General features: G+C 32.6%; 1 long non-coding RNA gene across 1 annotated transcript; it reads right to left on the minus strand.

Moving 5' to 3' along the window:
- Window positions 1-1,543: 1,543 nt before the first annotated feature.
- On the minus strand, window positions 1,544-10,939 carry LOC119834264. The gene is made up of 4 exons (XR_005287999.1): window positions 9,195-10,939; window positions 4,604-4,738; window positions 3,381-3,557; window positions 1,544-1,768 (listed from the first exon to the last, which is right to left on the minus strand). It is a non-coding gene; the product is annotated as an uncharacterized LOC119834264 (long non-coding RNA).
- Between the last annotated feature and the right edge of the window lie 1,127 nt (window positions 10,940-12,066).

Here is a 12,066-nt window from a genome sequence, read left to right on the forward strand (position 1 = left end):
TTGACACATTTAGCAATCAAGAAAAATCGTCTATGTTTAATATTAAATGTAAATTGCTATTTTTTATGCAAATTATGTAAGTACTTTATTAAGACGCATATTATTAACAATTTCAATTGGTTTCACTTGCACTAGTATTATATTATCTGTATCACATAAAACATCGACTACATATTCGTTCTCAACTATTAAGAAACCTAAAAAGGTTGTGGTTAAAGATATTTTATATTAAAATGTAATTAAATAATTAATATATATTTTTAATATCCACGTTAACATTTTGTGTGATATTTCAAAATACAGTACATCAATATTAAGCAAGTTTACACAATTGCCAATATATATCACTAAACAATATTTTCTTCCATTACTATTATTTCATTTGTAATTGTATACAAAATCTAAAATTACAATTACAAATTTTTTACAATATTATATATATATTTTGAATTCGAACAAGCAACAAACAGACTCCGGTTATAATTATGAATAAACAGCGCATTGCCAAAGACACGGTGGTGACCTTTTATTATATAAATTAGTTTTCAATAGCTTGTAATTTGCAAAACAAAACCAACTAACAATTAATTGTCTTTGTGTGTGCGTGTGTGTTTGTGGGCGTGAACCATCCACTACGATTGAATGGAGGTGACATTTATGCAGTGCGTAACCAAGATTAATGTAGCTTATTTCTGGAACGGACAAAGGGTGATTGTGACCAGTGGAAATTGTTGTTTGAAATGACGCATTTTAACCCTTGTCTTCCTTATTACTTGTCTTTTTTCATTTACCAAGCTTAATAATGCGGTTATAATGGAGACACGAACATTTATTAAACGAAATATCCTCAGAAATATAACCTACGCCATAGAAATAAGGTGGGAATCAAAGAAACGGTACTTCAGCTTACTTTGTAAATCCCTAATCCAAGCTTCTGGGGTTATAAGATACATGTACATATTTCGATTGAATATTTTTTCTAACTATGAGAAAAGTTCATTATTCAATGAATTTAATTTGTCAAGCTGTTTAAATACTCACTTTTTTATTTTATATAACATCTAATAAAAAACGAATTGTATTTATAATTAATCTTCAAAAATATTGAGATAATATTGTAAGTAAGAAAAATATGTATTTCACTTTTACATATCAAATTACAAAAAGAGATTCTCTTGAATCTTTTTAAGGATTTAATATTTTCAGTGGGTTCCTGATTTTGAACACAATTTTTTAAGCAACCTACCTTACAATCATAAAATATGTTTCATTCTCGGCAAAATCTGTTAAAGAAGCGTCTAAAATTGTTCAGTAAACAAATACATAAAATTATATGTTCCGTAATTTATATATTTTGTAATTCTAATAAAATAAAGACGTAAACTCAAATCTATGCTTCACCCGCTTCAAGATTATAACGTCAATGAACTCTTTTTGCTGGCGTGTTTATGCTATTTAATAAAACCAATATTTAATACGGAAAAACCTCCTTCAGAAGTTGATTATTTGATAAACAGAATCATTGTAAATGACAATATATTTAGTAATATGCATTCAGAATTTATTTACACATGTTCTTATATAAGCTTGTTAATTACACATAAACGCCGTATCAAACTTGATTCACACATCCAACGGCGAGTCGTTGAACTTATCACTGTGCAAAATTGGCGAGTGAGGCGACGCGCGCGCAGCCCTCCCCACCGCGGCGCCCACAGGAACCGCTCCTGCGCAATGTACCGCATACATCGCTCCGCCAACACCAAACCTGGAACACGCATACAATACCAAACGGGCAATGGAGCGGGTATTGCAAATTAAGCGTTAGTATTGTGAGCAAATTTGCCGTGTTCTATAGTTGGACTGTCTCGGACACAAGGTCGCGTCGTCCGACGCCTACAGCTATAAATACACAGACATGCAAAAATGTAGTATATAAACATTTAAACGGCCTAATGTTTAGTAGTGTGCAATTTATTGACTGCTTCAAGTATTTTGCAGGGCTATCAAATATTTTAAGTAAACATGATTTTGTTATTATGTTTGGTATGTGTACGTAAGGTTGCTTTAAATTGAACAGATTTTGCACATCATGGATGGTCAAATCATTAGATACAAACATTACATTATATTTATTGAAATTAAATTATATAATCGCAAGTGCCACATTTATAAACAAATAAAATATTTAAATGTGACTTCTAACTTTAGACACCTTTTTTTAATCGTTTTGCATTTTTATAAAAACATCACTGAACGCGAGAGAATTTTCAAAAAAGGCAAAAAAAAGATTTTTGGTTTAATAAATGTGACAATTTGTTTATCTTTCTTATGAAAGATGAACTTAAACTTAGAATTAAATTCCTAGAGGAATATCTATCGTGATGACTCGGTATATATTCCGTCATTCCGCAAAAAGAGTAGTTACAAGTATAACAAGAAAAACGCAGCTTTTTCTGGATCATTAGATATGCTTATAATAGCTAGACAGTGACGTATCAGTGATTGGTGGGGCCCCGAATAGGGGCCTCGCATAAACACAGACAATTGTGTCATTACAGGAAAATATGGTGGTATATATCTTTTCATTTAAATGTTTATGAGGAAGTGCTGAAGCAAATCAGATAATCGAATGCGTTTAAAATTGTACACAAGGTAATGGGATTAAGAAACAATTATCTAATTTCTTATTGAGTAACTTAAACTGCAGTCTCATCTGTACAATCAGGTACAATATGATAACAATAATTGGATATATAAAATATTATATGATAACAATAAATATTTATGAATTTAATTCTATGCACTTTCCGAACAAGTATATAAATTTATGACCAAATTGTATATGACAAAATATATCCAACTGCTATACAGTCAATATTGACAAAAATTCTATTAAGAACATAATCATGTGCTAGTCAATAAAATATGTTTACTAAACTGTATACTGGAAGTTTATGTGTGATTTTCCACATAACACTTGCAATGAAATAGCTGGTTCGTATAATTTAAGTCGTTATCTATAAAAGTTAATCCTGAAAGACTGGCTTGTGCCTTACTCGTATACTTATTTATATAAGGTTTACAATTAACATGTGACAACAGAACTGATATCTTGAAATGAATTGGGGTAATTAATGAGAAATTTTGAAAGAATAGAAAACATTTCGATCAGGCGGGATTCGAACCCGCGTCTTTTTGCGAAACCGTAGCAACGCCTAGCCTCTCGGCCACCCGTGACCCCGTGAGGGGTAATTAATGTTATTGTATAATAAATCATATGTATTTAAATACTAAGACAATATTACTTTCTTACAACTAAGCTAGTTGATTCGTCATAATTCATAAAGTTACATGTAACGAATAACAGTATGTTTTACCTTGTTCCATTTTCTCCTGGTCGTCTGTGTGGAATATCGAATAAGGACACAAGTCCAGACGAGTGGGTCGGGGCAAGGTCGAGGGTGAACGGACGGACGACCTGATCCGCTTTTCAGGTAGACATGTCGTTTTATTGGCCTTCAAACGCGCATCCACTTTTGTATAATCTGAGCACGCTGTATTATACAATTTATAGATTATTTAAAACCAAATTAAAAGGACCCTAATGTTATTATCTATCGTCTTATTGTTTATACAATATTAATATAATTACGAAATAATTGAAATTTCGTTACAAAACAATAGAGCTATATTTATCTACGATTACACGTGAACAATAAATATGAATATACAATCGTTATTCAACTTTACAATACTGAAATAACAAATATTTACCTGGATATTTCAGTCAGCGACGAAATTAAAAAGAAAAGTTAAATGTAAGTTAAGTAGCTGCTTCCTACTTCTATTAAAATAACTCACAAGACACTGGTAATTTATATTTGTCTATAACAATGGCAGATAGAAAAGGGGCCCTAATTCCCCAGAGGTCCATGGTCATTGGCCGTATGTATGAATTAGTTTCGTTTATGAAATACTGTAAGCATAGGCTGAGTCAATTATTTTTTACACGTTTTGTTGTCGAGGCCATTACTGTGTGTATTTAGTTTATATAACTTGAATATTTTTTTATTCTTTTCTTAATTTATTCGTGAGCAAGTTAAGTCTACAATCAGCATAGATATCTACAGAATTGGTTTTGATTAAAAGATTTTTTTCACATATTTAGTCAAGGTGATGATATTACTTATATCAAAATATTGAATTATTTTACATATTATTATTATATTAACATTTAATATATAATATGTTGTTATAATTGACAATTAGTAGAACCAATAGATAAATAAAGGTTACGCAATTAATAGTGACAATTACCTACAATATCAACTTATGACATGCGAGACCACATCCAGAATTATTAATTAGAACTATTACAATAATTTCTATCAAAAAACTACAATTACCTTCGAATTGTCAAATTTAGATCAAGTTAAATGGACCACATAACAAGAAAAAAGCTGTAGAATATAAAGAGAGTTATCAAACACAAAAATACAGTTGAATTAAGAGCCTCCTCCTATTTTTAATTAGGTTAAACATCTTATCAATATTAAAATCAAAATTTCTAGTCGTACAATAATAACTTCTAGATACTAACCTTTCTTAGCGATGTCCTTAATGAATGCAGTTTACAGACTGACATCTAAAATTTAAATATCGATACTCCTGTGTGATCTGTCCAAGCGGCCGATAAAAAGTCCCTCTGTGGGACTTTACAGGACCCTTCTTTACTCTAGTAGGAATTAATAAAGTACGCTTCATTTATTTACAACGAAATTAAAATGATTTACATATTCTTTTTTAAATTAAATATACAACATGTACTTTTATAATTATGTTACACTAAAAAGTCACTTAGAAAACAGGCAAAAGGTAAAAAAGAAAAAAATATTTAAAATAACAACGATTGTTTTACAATGATGACTTCATTAAAGTCATTGTCTTCTAGGGCATATCTTGCCCTTAATAAAAATCGAACCACCCGTGAATACGTATAAAATTTTAAATTGATTTAGATGTAATCACGTGTAAGCCACGTGTAAAGTTGTGTATCTCAATTCTCAAACGATTTTCCAAGAAACTATGATATAATGCGTGTTCTCCGACTACAAAGGCAACTTGAATAAGAATTTAATTTCAAAAATACTTAAAATTTTTGATCAATTCATATATATTTATTGTTATTTTGCGGATAGATACAATATATACCAATAAAATTTATGTAAAAATTTATCATTATGTGAATGGATTTCACCTATATTTGTAGTTTTTCTTATTAGCAATAAGTAGGTATGTGTTCCTTTAAGTGATGACGTGATTGTTGAATATATTGACAAAATATTGAAAGCTATTTAGCGCTCTAGCAAACACAGGTGTTTTTAATAAAGATTTATATGTTTACAATTTTACATATAGAAATTAATGAAATAATTAACCATTTATAGTGATAATGAAGATGTCTAAAGCAGTTGGTAATTAGTACGATTTTTTGCAAACGACGCTTACAAACATATAAAAAATGACCGATTATTTCTAACAAATAAATTAAACCAGGTAAATACCAAACATTTCCATATACTTATAACAATTAATTGGTTTTTGTATGAATATTGCAAAATAAGCTATTAACAAGTTAATACTAAAGTTTATATGAAGCATATCTATTTACATACAACGGTCATCGACACCAAGCACGGATATAATATATGTACATATAAAATTATTAATAAATCCTCACGAATACACTCCGCCTGATTTAAAATTGGTGATACTTTAAAATACAACTGACCATCTCATAGCTATCTATAATTCTCACAGAATTAACAAGTCTGCATCGTCTGCTAACATTTTTTTAATTAATGGAGTTCCCTTTCTGTTGTCTATGAAAAAAAGAAAGAAAGAGAACAAGCTTTATTGCCACATAAAGAAATATCATTATAGAGTAGGCCAAGCTGATGCTGAAGAAATAGCTATCGAATAAAAATGCAAAATATGAAAAATTTTGTAACATTCCGTTGATTTGGATGTTAAAGCGTAAATTATATATACAATTTTTATCATATTTAAAAAAGATAAAATTGAAAGTATAATTTAAACAGATATTTGAATTCGCTTTCTCTGTGATTTAGTATAATTACATATCAGATGATTACATATCAGCTACATGAATGTTTAAAGTAAGCATAGAACTACGTTTATTAGGATAATATTGTAGTTCTAATTGCTTTAATATATTGTTATACAGTATGTGTGAGGAGAGATTAATATAACCCGATTGCATATAGCGTCTGAACTAGAAAGCGTAACGAATAATGAATTCAATATAAAATTCTCTATTTTGCTCAAATGATAAAGATGGATCCACACGATTGGTTTCAGAACGTCGATCACGTGTCCACACGCACCGCTATTCAGCCTTTTTACATTACAAAAAGAAAACTTAACAAATTAGAAAATAGATAGTACATATCATTTTGAATCAATTGAAAACTGTAATTTCATGCTTACAATAAATTATGATAATAAAACACATTACTAATGAGTTGCCGATAAAATGAAATTCGTCATCAAAATTACACACGGCATTATATAATGATTACAATTACAATAATCGCGATAGAACAGCAGTGTAGTTGATAAATTTGAAAACAAAACAACCACGCCGATTCGCATTATCATAAACAAAAAGACGCGAGTCGACGCAAATAAATAAGAAACAAGTCGATCGAACTCGTTTCTAAGGGCATTTTGAGGTTAGTTACAAAAATCCCCGTCACCCTCAGTAGGGAAAGGGGAGCGCCCTTCGTCTAGCCCCCGACCTTACTCAAGACCTTGTGGGAGAGAAGGTCAGACACGTAGACAGGGGCGTTCAATTATCCTAAAACTTTATGACTCTGTTACTAAGCGTTTTTGTCTATGGCGCAATTTAGAGCGTATGGTAGCATTAAAAGTTGCATGTAGACACTTGGCACTTCGTTAAAAATATACCTAGATTTATTATGATATCACTAGTGTCCCCATGAGATTACAATTTCACTAAATCCAGGCTGTTTATTGTAAAAATTGAAGTCGATTGACAATCTACAGTCAAATTATAATTTGTGAAATTGTAATATCATGGATTTGACAATAGACCTGCGACATATACGTAAACAATTTAAATTTCCCTTCGTTTCATAAACAAAACCTTTTAATATGGAATGCGCAAAAGGAATAATCTTGATATATTTTTGTGTATTAAACATAATTAATCAGAGTGCAAATATAGGAAGAAATACTCGTGGAAAGTGGACAAAGGAATTATAAATAAGACGTCCGCCCACATATTTATTTCGAGTATATATATAAGACTTGCATTTACTCGCAGTGCCGTTTCTGTTTTATGTGTCAATAATCTTTTGTTTATGCTTATTTCATCCACATTATACCATACGTTAATTTTAAGTTTACTTTTCCTAAAATAATATTGTTGCAATGTATTAACCGTTTTTGTAAAATCTATCTTACTACCCTACTTCCTACTATCCTATCCTACTACATATTATTATAAATGCAAAAGTTTGTAAGGATGTTTGAGTGTTTGTTACTTTCACGTTAAAACTACTGAACCGATTGCTATGAAATTCGGTACGTAGTCAGCTGGACAACTGGAATAACATATAGGCAACTTTTTATACCGATATTCCTACGGGATACGGACTTGCGTTGGTGAAACCGCGGAGCGCAGCTAGTATTGTATAAAAATTTAAATCCCTATTTCTCTCTTTGTAACAGCATCACACATGTACTGCTGGACCGATTTTGGCAATTATTTTTCATTATTTTAGTGAATGTCTCATTTTTTAATCAAATAAATCGAATGAAATGTCAGATATAATTCGAGTCCTGACCTTGTCAATTATAATTTTATATATATTATATAATTTAGATGTCATTGTACCAATACTATCAATGTTGCAGCTGTAACGAGACAATTATTAATATGTACGATGTGCTTGATAACTCCAATTTTAAATAATTTTCATAACAATAATTTCAAAAATAACCTTAAATTTACGTGGGTCTCAGCGGCTCGCTAATTCAGCAATTTTTATTTGCTCAACTTACAATAACAGGTCGAAGTAGAATTTGAGGTCATACGATAAGACTGCTATTATGATAAATGATTCACCATGATGGTGGCATCGATAAATCCGATATTAAAGACATATTCTAATAACTAATTAACTTCAATACCTGACAATGAAAAACAATTTTATCATCTAGTATACAAAAAGAGCTATATTTTTATTATTCATAGAATTTAAAAACCCGCGATTAAAGACATTGTTTATTGTCCGTTTGTCCACGCTTATCTTAATAACGCGGATTCAAGTAACGTTGTTTTAAGTAACAAAAATAAAGCAAAATATTAATGATTTATTAAGAAATGAGATACGAAAATCTAAATGTTTGGAAGCTTGTTGCAAATATTAAGATAACAAGGAATTGAAGGTGTACACAACGAGATAAAATACCACGATTAACAAAACGAGAAATATTGTAACTTGTGTCAATTTAGATTCATTGCCAAGATACATTAGCTTGATAGTGTAGCTCTGTAAATATATCATGGATTCAGACAATGAATTGACTGGAATATAAATAACTTTCTATATACGAAACATAAAATTGTATTACTCCGTGTCCTAAATATTTTGCCGATATAATATTGGTCTTTCGAGGTCCTAAAGGCTAGTTTTGAGAGATAATTTATACCTAAACGTTATCCTGGTACCAACACCACCAAACGACACTTATAAACACACTAGCTGTGCCCCGCGGTTTCACCCGCGTAAGTCCGTATCCCGTAGGAATATCGGAATAAAAAGTTGCCTATATGTTATTCCAGTTATCCAGCTGTCTACGTACCAAATTTCATTGCAATTGGTTCAGTAGTTTTTACGTGAAAGAGTAACAAACATCCATACATCCATACTTACAAACTTTCGCATTTATAATATTAATTAATAATAGGATTATTCATCAATCTTATATGTACGGTTTCATTTATGATTAAGTCAACGTAATAGCGAAGATGTAAAACTTTGTTAATACTGAGTTTTTGAGATACTGATTAGATATATTGACCATACTTTAATTCATTTTACGTTTGAACCAATACTCAAAAAGTCTGGTTTGAGATTTACCTTAAGCATAGCAAAATGTTTTGTTGAAAGTTCTCCGAAATATTTAATGCACGACCGAAACTTCTCGGTATCTGCGTCAGCCCACTAAGTTTGAATCGATGTCTTCAAGTCTAGACCATTCACCCAATGACTCAGATCAACAGAACGTTCAGAATCAGAATAAATATTTATGATTTCTAGGTATATTATTAAAAGAAGTCACAGGCGTTAACGTTTGAGCAGTGACAACAAAAACACTGAAATTTTACAGTTATACCTAGCTTTATAATAACTATTTCTCATCGTTTGCTTTATCGAACAGTAAGTTTTTATCAGTCGCGTAGGAGCAGCAAAAAAGCGTTTTTGGTCGTCAGTTGACGGAATTCAACCTGCCATTGTCACTCGATTTAGTTTCACTCTAAATTGAAATCTAACACGAACATTCTTTGCCTTCTCTTCGACAATTAGACGCATTCCAATGAGTCATCCACCCGAGACGTGTACTTTTATTGGTTCTTTGCATTATATATTATCTACCAAGACGATTTTTTTGCATAAATGTGGTAGATTCGTCTTTGCGCCATGGTAATAAAGTCTTAGTTTCGATTGAATTACACTTTTTAAGATATCAATGAAAAACGGGCACATTCTCGAAGCCGCGACAACCATTTCAAATCGTCCCGACTCCCGAGTTAATAGAAGCAATAAAAGCATGGAAGCATCGTCCGCGTGTTGTCGGCAAATTTCGTTAAATACACATTAATTTATCTTCAATTTTTGCCCATTGATTCAATGTTTTGCAAGAATGCTTTTTGACACGTATAATTTAATAAATGCAACATATGGCTTAACTATGCATTTTATTCTCGATCACCTTCGATTTCACTTTTAAAGGGCCTTCAAGCAGTCTGAAAATTAATCACATTGCGCACACGACGATAGGCTCATAAGAATCGTACAGGAAAACGCGTCAGCGGGCGGTTGCCGACCAAATATACGAAAACCAGTTTTGGCTGCCTTTGTTCAGTTCTAGATAGGTTCGATGACCAGTGCAAATGTGATCTTTGCAAAAATTGCGAGGGTGCGGCCCAAGGAGGGGGTGTCTGCAGGTCATCAACCGGCGACCGACGCGTGACTCACTGCCCCTCGTCGCCTTACCTTGCTGCGCGCGGCCACGTGCTCTCGAAGAAAACCGCCGACACGGTAAGTGTACTCCAACAAGCGCCTGGAACTATTATCACCAGAGCACCTGATGAAGTACAATGGGCGTGCGGCGGCCGGTGTGCTGACTGGAGGTGTGGAGTGGCGTATCGAGCGTAGGCACCGCGCGCTACTTCAGGTACCTGACTCGGATACAGCCCCGGCGCCAGAGTAGCGCGCGGCGTCGACGCTCGTTCCTATTTATAGCGCGGCGAGGTCGAGGAGACGTGTGCCTCTGCCGGAGCGCGGGACTCGACTGCACCTCGGAGCCGGCGGCTCGTCCCCCGCGCGCCGCCAGACGTCAGCTGACCGCTGCACCGGCCCTGACATTGGCGCGCCCGAGCCGTGCGCGGGACGGGTCAGCGACCCGCCCGCGGAAGCCTCCTTGCGAATCTGTCGCGCGTCCCAAGCCGCTGCCGCCCTCGCACCGCGCGCGCCGAACCGACCCTCGCGCGAGCGTACCGCCGCTGCGTGTCTGCGTGCCTGCGTGCTATGCGACACTCCCCGAATTATGTTTCAAAATATAACAGTAATACTCTAAAACATATTTTTTGAGTTTTTCTTATGATCCCTTTACATTTAACTCTAATACAATCTTATCTTATCAGATTTACACGTCTTTTTACAAACTATGAGAACATTTAAATTACATTCGTATTAATTAATGTCATAGCTATTCTAGCATTCACGAGCTGAAGATACAAAATTGAATATAAGTAATAGATGTGACGTAGGATTTTTTATTCTTTTTTTTAAATAAATAATTGGACTATAGTGCAAAGCAACATTTATTTCTATAAGTGTCAGTTGAACTCAGAAAAAAAAGTGCATTATTAATCTCCAAGAGTGTAGTACTAATATCTTATTATATTATTCGCTTTTAGTTTTTATGTAATGTTTAATACCATATATCTGTTTATAATTTGATGAATATATTATCTTTCAACTTTATTTTGTAAACAACGAAGGTTACGAAATATATTTAAGCGTAAATTAAATAAAAATACACGTTTATTGGTGTTAATACTCACATGAATTTAAGAATTTTTGAATACGTAATTAGGATAAAAGCATACCTTTAGTTTAACTTGATTCCCATCCCGTTTATAATTTTGAGATATATACCGTTGTCAGCTTGTTTTCAACTTCCACATCCAGCTATCTTCTTCGAGACTTCTTGCAACTAAAAGAGAAAAACACATGATTTAATAATATATACTATAAATCCTCAATTAATATATAATCTATAACAACATGAGACGTTCAATAAACCTCAAAAAAACGCAATTTACGTTGACAAAAGTCTGTTTTCACGATAATTTATGATTATGATAATTTGAACATACATAAAATATAAAAAATCCAACCATTTTTAAATAGATGCTCTATTATAATGGACGGTATTTTTTGTCTTCTTCTAGACATTACAAAAAACGTTATTTTAAGGTAATTAATGTAATTGAATTGAAAAGTAATTAAACAATCCACAAAAATATACACATATTACGAATTATCAAAAATGAATTCATCATTATTTTCGTACTAGCAGCGTAAAGTTGTAAATGGCTGATGTGTGATGATAATTTCTCTTATCAGTTTATTATTTGCTAAAAATTATGATTCATATAGGTGAGTGAATATTTCCGGTTTCTTTCATAACTCAATCTTATCTGAATTTAAAAGAAAACGACAC

Source organism: Zerene cesonia, chromosome 19 (genome assembly GCF_012273895.1).
Source record: "Zerene cesonia ecotype Mississippi chromosome 19, Zerene_cesonia_1.1, whole genome shotgun sequence".
Taxonomy (NCBI): Eukaryota; Metazoa; Arthropoda; class Insecta; order Lepidoptera; family Pieridae; genus Zerene; species Zerene cesonia.